Source organism: Macrotis lagotis, chromosome 1, assembly GCF_037893015.1.
Source record: "Macrotis lagotis isolate mMagLag1 chromosome 1, bilby.v1.9.chrom.fasta, whole genome shotgun sequence".
Lineage (NCBI taxonomy): Eukaryota > Metazoa > Chordata > Mammalia > Peramelemorphia > Peramelidae > Macrotis > Macrotis lagotis.
Window position 1 is genome coordinate 775,668,888 of NC_133658.1, and position 10,203 is coordinate 775,679,090.

Consider the following 10,203-nt stretch of genomic DNA (forward strand, 5'->3'; position numbering starts at 1 on the left):
TACCAAATGTTAAACTACTGTATTTGTTTATTTTTGTATGTTGAATACTAATCTTTTTTATCAACTGACTTCTTTAATTCCAAATGGCTATCAAATCATTTTGATGATTATTGCTTTGTAGTATAGTTTCCTATTTACTCAATCCCCTTCTTTCCCCACTTTGTTTCATTATTTTCTTTTAGGTTTATTCCTCAGAATAAATTTTATTATTTTTTCTAACTCTAAAAGGGAATCCTTTGATGATTTAATTGCTATGGAATGGAATAAGTAAATTAATTTGGATAGCGTATTGTCATTTTTGTTCTATTGTCTCAGCTTGCCAATAAGCAATTAATATTTCTTCAGTTATTTAGACCTGTTTTTATATGTGTAAAGAGTGTTTTATAGTTGTATTTATGTAATTCTTATGTATCTTACCAGGTAGATTCACAAGTATTTTATCTCTACTGGAGTTACTTTAAATGGAATTGCTATTTTTATCTTTCTGATAGATTCTGTTGGTAATATATAGAAATACTGATGATATTTATTTTATTTTATATTATTTATTTTATTTGTTTTTATATTATTCATTTTATATTTTTCTATTTTGATGAAGTTATTCTTTGATACATTATTTAGTAGAATATTTAAGAGGATCTTTAAGTAAATCATCATATCATCTACAAAAAATAATTTTATTTTCTTTTTGCTTATGATAATTCTCTTTATTCTTTTTCCTTATCTTATTGTTATGGCTAGCATTTTTCATAAAATATTCAAGAGTGACAGTTGTATTTGACACCATTGCATTACCCCTGATCTTAAATGGAAAGTTTAGCTCCATGTTATACAATATTGACTTTTGACTTTATAGATACTACTTACTAAACTAAGGAAAAATTCATTTTATTCTATATTTTCTGTATTTTAAAACACTATATTAGTGTTTTAAATAGAACTTAATTTTGCAATTTGTTAATTATCTGATTTTTGTCATTCTTGTTATTAGTAAGATCTATTTTTTTTTTAATTTATTTAAGGGACAATGGGGTTAAGTGATTTGTCAAAGGTCACACAGCTAAGCAACTATTAAGTGTCTGAGGCCAGATTTGATTCCAGGTGGGTGCTCTATCCACTGTACCACCTAGCTTCCCCTAAGATCTATCATGTTGATAATTATCCTAATATTGACCAATCCTACATTCTTTGCTTAAATCCTTACTAAATTCTTACTTAAATTTTTTTGTGTCAATAATTATTAAGGCCATTGATCTGTAGTTTTCTTTCTCTAATGACTCTTGCTAGTTTGTTATATTTTTTATAGAAAGGATTTTGTAAGATTCCTTCTTTAATTATTAAGTAATCACTTTGCATAATGTTGGAATTAGATATTTTTGAATGTGTTAGAATTGCTTATGAATTCATCAAGTCTCAAATTTTTGTCATATTTTCTTTTTGTGGTGCTATCAGCTTTTCTTTTTTGAACTAAATTTCTTTTCATTTAGAGCACACACATATATGCATTTGTATATATGTTATGTTTTTATAATTCTCAATTCCTTTTAACATTGTGCAACTTTTATAATATTTTGGATGTAAATTTGGCTTTATATGAAATCTTAATTACTTTCCCTAGATTTCTGATAATAGCATGTTATATTCTTTTATAATTTTTTACTTGTAGTATGTTTATATATTTTTGTTATAAATATGGTGATTTCAGTTAACATACTCTTGAACTTTTAAAAAATTCAGGATATAATTTTTAATAGCGGTATTCAACCCATTCACATTTAGTATTGTTATTTTATTTGAGTAATATAAAGGATATCATCAGAAAAGTATGACCGGAAACAAAGATGGGTCATCACATAGTGATAGCAGGATAACCTATAGATATCCTACATGCTCAATTTGTTTTTATACAGTATCAAGAAAATGAAAAAAAAAAGACCTCCAATAGTTTTGGTGGGTGATTTGGTGAATGTATAGGAGGTTGTGATAGAAACCATATAGGATAGACAGCTATGGATGGGTTGTGATCTCCATTACTGAAGGGTGATATGAAAAGACTACTATTTTCTTGACTCAACTTCTTTTTCATAACTACAGCATTGGGACACTTTATCTTAAAGAAGACTAAACTGTACCTGGAAACTGAATGACTCCAACTTCTCTGATGCAATTTCCTCCTTATTTGGGGGAATAAGTCTCAGCCACATGGCTTGATGGGGACCTAAAACTACTCTAGTTACCATATCCTGATGATCTGATGAATCAGATGCATTTTTGAAAAGAGGTGAGGGATGTATCAAAACTAAAGATGTGTCATCATATCCCTACTGCATATTCTTTTTTGGCTAGGGCAAAGTAAATATCTTTTGTTAAATGCTTAATGAATTGCAAGTGTCTCATTTTTTTCCCCAATCAAACTTAAAATAAGAGGATGGGGCCATGCCTCAAACAGGTATACAAACATTGATGGGTCACAGGACCATTGTCATATTGGACTATTGGAGTATATTTTACTTTCTACCATAATTTATTACTACTAAACTACTATTGCTGCTACTATTTTAGGAAGAGAATATACTTTTTATTGATTTATCCTATAGCCTTTCCTAAATCTATCATTTAAAACACATCATATTCCTATAATTGAATCTTTAAGATTATATATATGCTTGGGGTAGCTAGGTGGCACAGTGGATAGAGCACCAGCCCTGGAGTCAGGAGGACTTGAGTTCAAATCCAGCCTTGAATACTTAATAATTGCCTAGCTGGGTGACCTTGGGCAAGTCACTTAACCTTATTGCCTTAAATTTTTAAAAAAAGATTATGTATACTTACCTTAAGTTTGTTCTGTCTTCTACTAGACGAGAATTGTGCTTTGCAAATTGTTTAATTCTTCCATTTTCTCAACTTTTCTTTATTGTTATATCTCACTTATCTGAAACATATTTTTGGTTTTCCTATTTCCTGGCTTCCCTTCCTTTAAGACTCAGCTTAAGCTTCACCTTCTAGAAGGGGCTTTTTCTGATCTTCCACCACTGCTATTGCTTTTCCTCTGAGAGTAGCTCCTATTTACTATGAATATATCTTGTAGATTTATATGTACATGCAGTTGTTTGTATATTGTCTCCCTTTTCTACCTGACTGCAATTGCCTTTTTTTGTGTGAGCCCTCAGCAGTTAAAGTAATTCCTAGCTTGTGGTAATGTTTGTGAACTGATTGTGTCTGAAAGATAATGTACATACATGTGGGTTTACTTTCTTTCTCCCCCCTTGCCCCATCTTTTTAATTATTTCTATGGACATTCTTTTAACCACAAATATTTTGGCTTATTTTCCTTTTCCTTGCATTTGTCTGTTGTGATTTTAATTAATGATGTTGATATATCAATTTTCCTTTGTTTTTCATCATTTAAAGAATCCATTTATCTCTTTAGTTCAGGAAAATGACTTTAATATGCCTTAGACACTTGCGTTATGGATATTCTATCAATTCTTTCTATTTGAACATTACTTATTCTTTTCAACTTAGAAAGATGTTCCTCAACTATATCTTCAAATATGTTATAGAAGTTAGTCCATTTCTTCTGGAAAACCTATTATTTTGATACTTGATTGTCTCGAGCTATTTTCTGCTTAGTTGTGGCAATGCTATTTTTTATTGTCATTGCTGTTTTAAGTTATACCATGTAGTTTACCAGTGACTTGATTTCTTCCTTCTTCTCTTTTAGAATTTGTTTGTTTGTCTCTTTATTTCATTATAATTTATCCCTCAAAGTGTCTCTCATCTCAGTTTTTGTGTCAGTACCTATTTCTTCTTAAATCTGGTTGTCCAGTATTCCTAACTAGCAGAGTTCTTTAATGCTATGTTTTCTTTGAATTGCTTGTTATTTTTAAGGTTTATTTACATTGTTTATGCCATGACTTTGAAAAAGTTCTTTCTCTGTAATATTTCTGGAATTTATGTTGTAGGACTTATTTTGAATAAATGCTCTTGCAGATCCAAGAATTTTTATTTTATAGTCACTTTAAGATATTTTCATAAAAGAGACAAGTTTGAGGGAAACTAAAGCAAAACAAAGCAAACCCAGAAAATATGGAATCTCTCAGATATAGGAGTATATGTAAGTATAGTTATATAGGAATGGACAGAGAAAGACTGGTAAGGCAGGGTAGGGTGAACCTATTGTAGATTGCACCTGAGAGTATATTCAAGGATGGCTGTATCTGAGGAATGCTACATTCTGCTCTGTTCAAGGACCTTTACTAGACATTCAATTAAACATACAAAACATATTTGGAATAGATTACAGAAACCAACAACACACATAACTTTTTCTCCTTTTCCCTCCCCTTCCTTTAATTCATTCCTTTCTCTTTCACTTCTCTTCTCCTTTTCCTCTTCCTCTTCCTGCATCCTCACTTTCTTCTTTATCAATCAATCAGAAAACATTTATTAGGGTCTTACACTGTGCTAAGTCCTGGTAATACAAAAACAATATCTGCCTTCAATGAACTAACATTCTAATGGGGGAGTCAAAATACAAATAACTGAGTATTTACAAGATATATACTAGATAATGCAGTTGGTAGAGTCTTGACCCTGAAGTCAGGAAGATCTGAGTTCAAATTTGACCTCAGACACAAACTAGCTATGTAACCTTGGGCAAGTCACTTGATTGTCTTGAATCCAGTAATTCTGATCCATATCTTGTCACTGGACCCAGATGGCTCCAGAGGAGAAAGTGAGGTTGGTGACTTAGTACTGCACCCCAAATTCAAATCCAATTCACTTGCATGTCATGGCATCACTCCCCTGATGTCATAGTCTTCTTCAAGAATTAAGGAGAAGCATCATTATCATAAAGTAAATGGAACTTAATTTCAGTGGGAATGGCATTAACAGGGATTCATAACTTGGGGTCCATGAATTTAATTTTAATGATATTTTAATAATTGTATTTCACTAAAGTTTGTTTCATCTATAATGCTATGCATCTTATTTTGTGCATTTTAAAGCATTCAGAAAAGGGATCCATAGACTTCACTAGGTTGAAATATGGATCCACATCATAAAAAAAGAGGAAAGGACACTTTTTCTTGTAGCTGGGAGTAGGAAATTCTCCTGGAGAAGGAAGAATTTAAAGCAAGACTTGAGGAAATTAGGGAAATTTAGAGGTGGACATGAGGTAGGGGAGAATTCAGGAATGGGGGACAGTCAGTAGATCAATAGCCAACAAGTATTTATTAAGTACCTACAATGTATCAATGATCTGTAATAAATGCTGACAATACAAAGAAAGGCAAAATATATGGTTTCTGTTCTCAAGGAGTTCATATTCTATTGGGGGAGATAATGTGCAAATAACATTTTAAATTGTGTCTAATCTAGTATTAAAGACTAGGAGAAACAAGAAAGGCTTCCTGTAGAAGGTGGGATTTGAGTCAAGATTTCAAGGAATTTAGGGAGGGGTGGCTAGGTGGTGCAGTGGATAAAGCACCGGCCCTGGAGTCAGGAGTACCTGAGTTCAAATCCAACCTCATACACTTAATAATTACCTAGCTGTGTGACCTTGGGCAAGCCACCTAAACCCATTGCCTTGCAAAAAAAAAAAAAGAATTTAGGGCAACCAGAAGGCAGAGATGAGGGAGGAGAGCATTCCAGGCACAGGGGAACAGCCAATATGAACGAATGGAATCAGGAGATGGAGTGTAATATTTAAGGAATAGCAAGGGGACCAGGGTCATTGGATTCCTGAGGGTAAGGGAGAGGGACAGTTTTTTTAGATTAATTGTTTTTTATTTTTATTTTTTTGTAAGGCAGATGGGGTTAAGTAGCTTGCCCAAGGCCACACAGCTAGGTAATTATTAAGTGTCTGAGACCAGATTTGAACCCAGGTACTCCTGACTCCAAGGCCGGTGCTTTATCCACTACGCCACCTAGCCGCCCGAGAGGGACAGTTCTGAAGGGTAGTATTGTATTAAATAATGTCCAACAGAGGATTTTATATTTGATCCTGGAAAGGATAGGGACCACTAGAGACTATTAAATGTTGTGTGTTTGTGTGTGTGTGTGTGTGTGTGTGTGTGTGTAAGAAAGTAGAGAGAAAGTTGGGAAAATCCCAAGGGGACATCTCTGGTTAGCAGACAAGACCTAGATAAAGATTCACAAAAGGACAATGAGAAGGAACTGCCAGATTTGTAGGAGGAGAACCAAGAAAGAATCCATTATATTTGGAAATTAAAAAGATCCTTAGTAACTTTAGAAAGAACAATTTTAGTTGTGAATAATAAGGTAGAAAGCTGGACTGAGTTAAGAAAAGAGTGAGAGGAAAGAAAGTCATGGCATTTGTTTAGAGTTTTCTCAGGAAGTTTAGCCATGGAAAGGAAGAAGTGACATGCTGGTTAGTGGGACTGGATTAAGTGAGGTTTTCCTGAAGATGGAGGAGACATGGGTTTATTTGTAGGCAGTAGGGAAGTAGTCACTGGGTCAGGAAAGGTTGAAGATAAGTGAGAGAATTATGAAAGGTGCAGTCTCCTGGAGGAGACAAAATGGGATGGATTACTTGTGTATGTAGAGAGGGTTTGCTTGGCATTGAGAAGGGTTGTCTCATGATATGAGACAAGGGTAAAGGAGGAGACAATGGCAAAAGTCATCCATGTGATGTGAGGTTGAGAAAGGATAAGAAAGTGAGCTCTTGGAGAATGGTTTCATTTTTTTTCCAGTAAATTGGGAGGCTAGCTTATCTGATGAGATGGTGGGAGGAAGGTGAATCATGGGAGGTTTGAAGATGGTTATATAAGTTAACATACATATTTCCACTACATTCCATCCTCTGGCTGTTGGTTATTCCTGCAACTGCCTAGGATGATCTAGAACTAAGATTATGAAAATCATGCAAACTATCCATACAGCAACTTTAAACATGTGGTGTTTTTGTTACTTGGGAGTAGAACAAACACTATATACAAGCATTAAATATCACTTTAAATATTAAAACATCTTTAAATAAGTGCTATGATGGACCAAAGAGTTCTCCAGTTGGTTTTTTTCCAATTGTCACTTATAGCAAATCTTTCTGAAGACCAGGTTTCTTTCCAAGCATGGGTTTTTAATTTCCTCTCATTCTTTCTGATGCTCTGCAATTATTTGTCTAGAGACAAAATGGCTCATTTTTGGCTTATCTTTTCCTCATCTCTTCCTAATTTATGTGGCCATACTACTCCTAGTCTCCTGTCATCTACTTACCATGCTGTTTGTAAATGAGCTTGTACTCTAAGCAGGTATTGCCTTTATTTGCTATATAAGCTATCTTTCAACAGGAGATTAAAAGAACTTATTGGATGATTCAGTTTTTAATTTTTTACCCACATTATTGTGACAATTGTTTCCATCAGCTATACTTCTTTAAGGAATAATGATGCTCAGAGACTATGTCTTTACTTTTGTCCATCTTCCATTTTTCTTTTGAGCTGACAGATTATTTAAATTGATGGTGTGGGAGCTGCTAAAATTGCATTTTCACATTTTTCTTTCTATTTTAGTTTTCATTTTGACTTAGCTTTCACAAGTACATGATTTGAGTAGTTACAGATAATTGATACTGGAAAGGCTGCTACCTCTGTAATTAGTCTCTTCCTTTTTTGTTAATATAGTCTGATGTAGTGAGTATGAAGCAACAGAAAGAAAGAGCACAAATATAGTGGGCTTTCATCAGAGGGAATGAATTTCTCCTTAGGAAAGGTCTTTTTTTTCCCCTTTGGGTTTTGTGGGGCAATGGAGTTGCCCAAGATCACACAGCTAGTAAGTATTAAGTATCTGAGGTCGGATTTGAACTCAGGTCTTCCTGACTTCAGGAATGGTGTTCTATCCACAATGCCACCAGTCTAGCTGCCTCAGGCAAGGTCTTTAGAAGAGTGATGACATTCTATTCTTTAGACAGCAAGTGGTGGCATAGGGACAAGAGTATTGCAGTTCAAATTCTGTCTCAGCCACTTACTAATTGTGGAATGTTGGGCAAGTAAATTATCAGCTTCAGTTTTTCTCATGTGTAATGTGGGGAAGATGATGGTTTCAACCTCAAGGGTGTTATAAGGGTCAGTTGAAATAACATATGTAAAGCACTTTGCAAACCATAAGACATTATATAAATAGTATTATTATTAACTATTCTTTATTTTGGATGCTGACTCTTTCTATAAAAACTATACTACTTCCATGGATTTTATAAATTTCTCCACTGAAAAGACCTCAGTTGTTTTGTGCAGTACAGAGATGATCTGGGACATACTTTCTCCTTAATTAGTTCCCATTGCAGTCTTTTCTCTCAACATAAGTGTACAAAGTTTGGGTCAACTGCTTAGAAAGAAACTAAGTGTTGAAAACTATCTTTGCAAGAAATTGGAAAAAATAAAAGAAAAAGAAAAAGAAAAAGAGAAAAGAAAGGAATTAGTTATGTTTAGCCTGGAGAAAAGATGGGTTAGAGGGGGGCATTATCTTTAAGCATTTGAAGTGCTTCACATTAAAGATAGATCAGTCTTATTTTGCTTGACTCTAGAAGACAGAATTAGGAGCTACCATGAAACCTGAAGAATTAGGCTTGCTATTAGGAAATCTTCCTGAATCTATCACAGGGATCCAGGAGTAGAATAGCTGATTATAGGTAAAGAAGTTAGTTATCACCAAACTGAGTTATTACATTTTGGGATTGTGATTGAGGACATTCTTGTTGAGTTACATTTCTGGACTAGATGGCCTTTTAAGATCCCTTTCTACCTTGAGTAGGAGAACTGCCTCACTGGGTCCCTGTGTGGGTTCTGTCTCTCGAAAGTTTAGTTAGAGTCCTTAGCCGATGAATTTTATCAGAGAGCTCCTAAGACTAGATCCCTTCTTGTCACCATCTTGGCTCCGCCCCCGGTACATTGTTAATACTTTCCAAAAACATGCACTTTTATCCCATAACACTTTCCTTGATTGCTTCTCTAAGAGAGACAAGTCATGCCTTACATTTTCACTTGGTGACATTGTCATTAATGCCTTCTCTTTTAGCTTCAAAGGAATTTTGATTATGAGAAAATTTGGGGGTATATCTTCCAAGTTTTGAGTTTTTTTCTTAGTTTCCAGGACACCCAGCTGATCATAATTGATAATGGATAATCTGATCCTTTCTTACAGTAATCCTGAAAGATTCGTAGCAATTCATTAACTTAAACACAAATGGAAGGTTACAGTGAGTGAGTCATTTACTCAGGAAGGTACCTTTGCCCAAATGTGTGAAAAAACGAAAACCCAGACCTAGGAATTTTTTGGCATGCCTGTTTTAAGTGTTTGCCAAAGGCTGAAAGGCTATCTCTTTTCCCATTTAATTAAATTTCCATTTAACCAGGTATATATTGTGAGGTAATTATTGATGAGGATTAAACACTCAAAGAGTCAAATCAGTTTATAAACCATAGGCGCATAACCATTTGTGTGGATGCAGAACCATGGACACACAACTGTGGTGGCCACTCTAGGTGAACCTTTGGCTTGTATCTCAATTGAGAACCCCATCTCCTGGGTCTCCAGCTCTTACCCCTGGGAGTTGCTGCTGGACAGATTCATGAGGACTGAGGAGGGAGGACTTTAGGAACAGTCAATCAGTGGGGTGATCTGAATGGAGTCCACCCCATCAGTCACAAAATTATTAATTTTGCTAATCTTGTACACTTGGATTAGATGAAGTTTACTAAAATAATAATTTGCTAATGAAGTATTTTCTAATCCTAAAAATGACTGATATAATGGGTACACAGAAATTTTTTGGTATATAGGTGAGTTAATCAGTGGCCATTTCATTTTGCTAGGGTCTAAGAACAGATTGATTTTCACATGTACATTAATATTTTTGAAAATGAATTGTTAATGCTTAACAATTGAATGATTAAGGCTGAGGGGTTAGGGAATGACCTAACAAACTCCATTTTGGTGTTCATTTCCATTTGTTCAGTCCACACATAATATGAAGGGAAAGCTTACAACTGGTTTCATGAAATATCTTTTTTACTCTCCAACTACCACACAAAGACTATTGTTACTTTAACAGACCAAGGAAGTACCTTCCTCTTTATCTTGTCTTACAAGCAAGAACAAATTCCTTTTCTATCAATTTATTATCTCATTATCTGAATGAAACAAAGCAAAAAATGGCTCTCATCTTGGACTAATGAG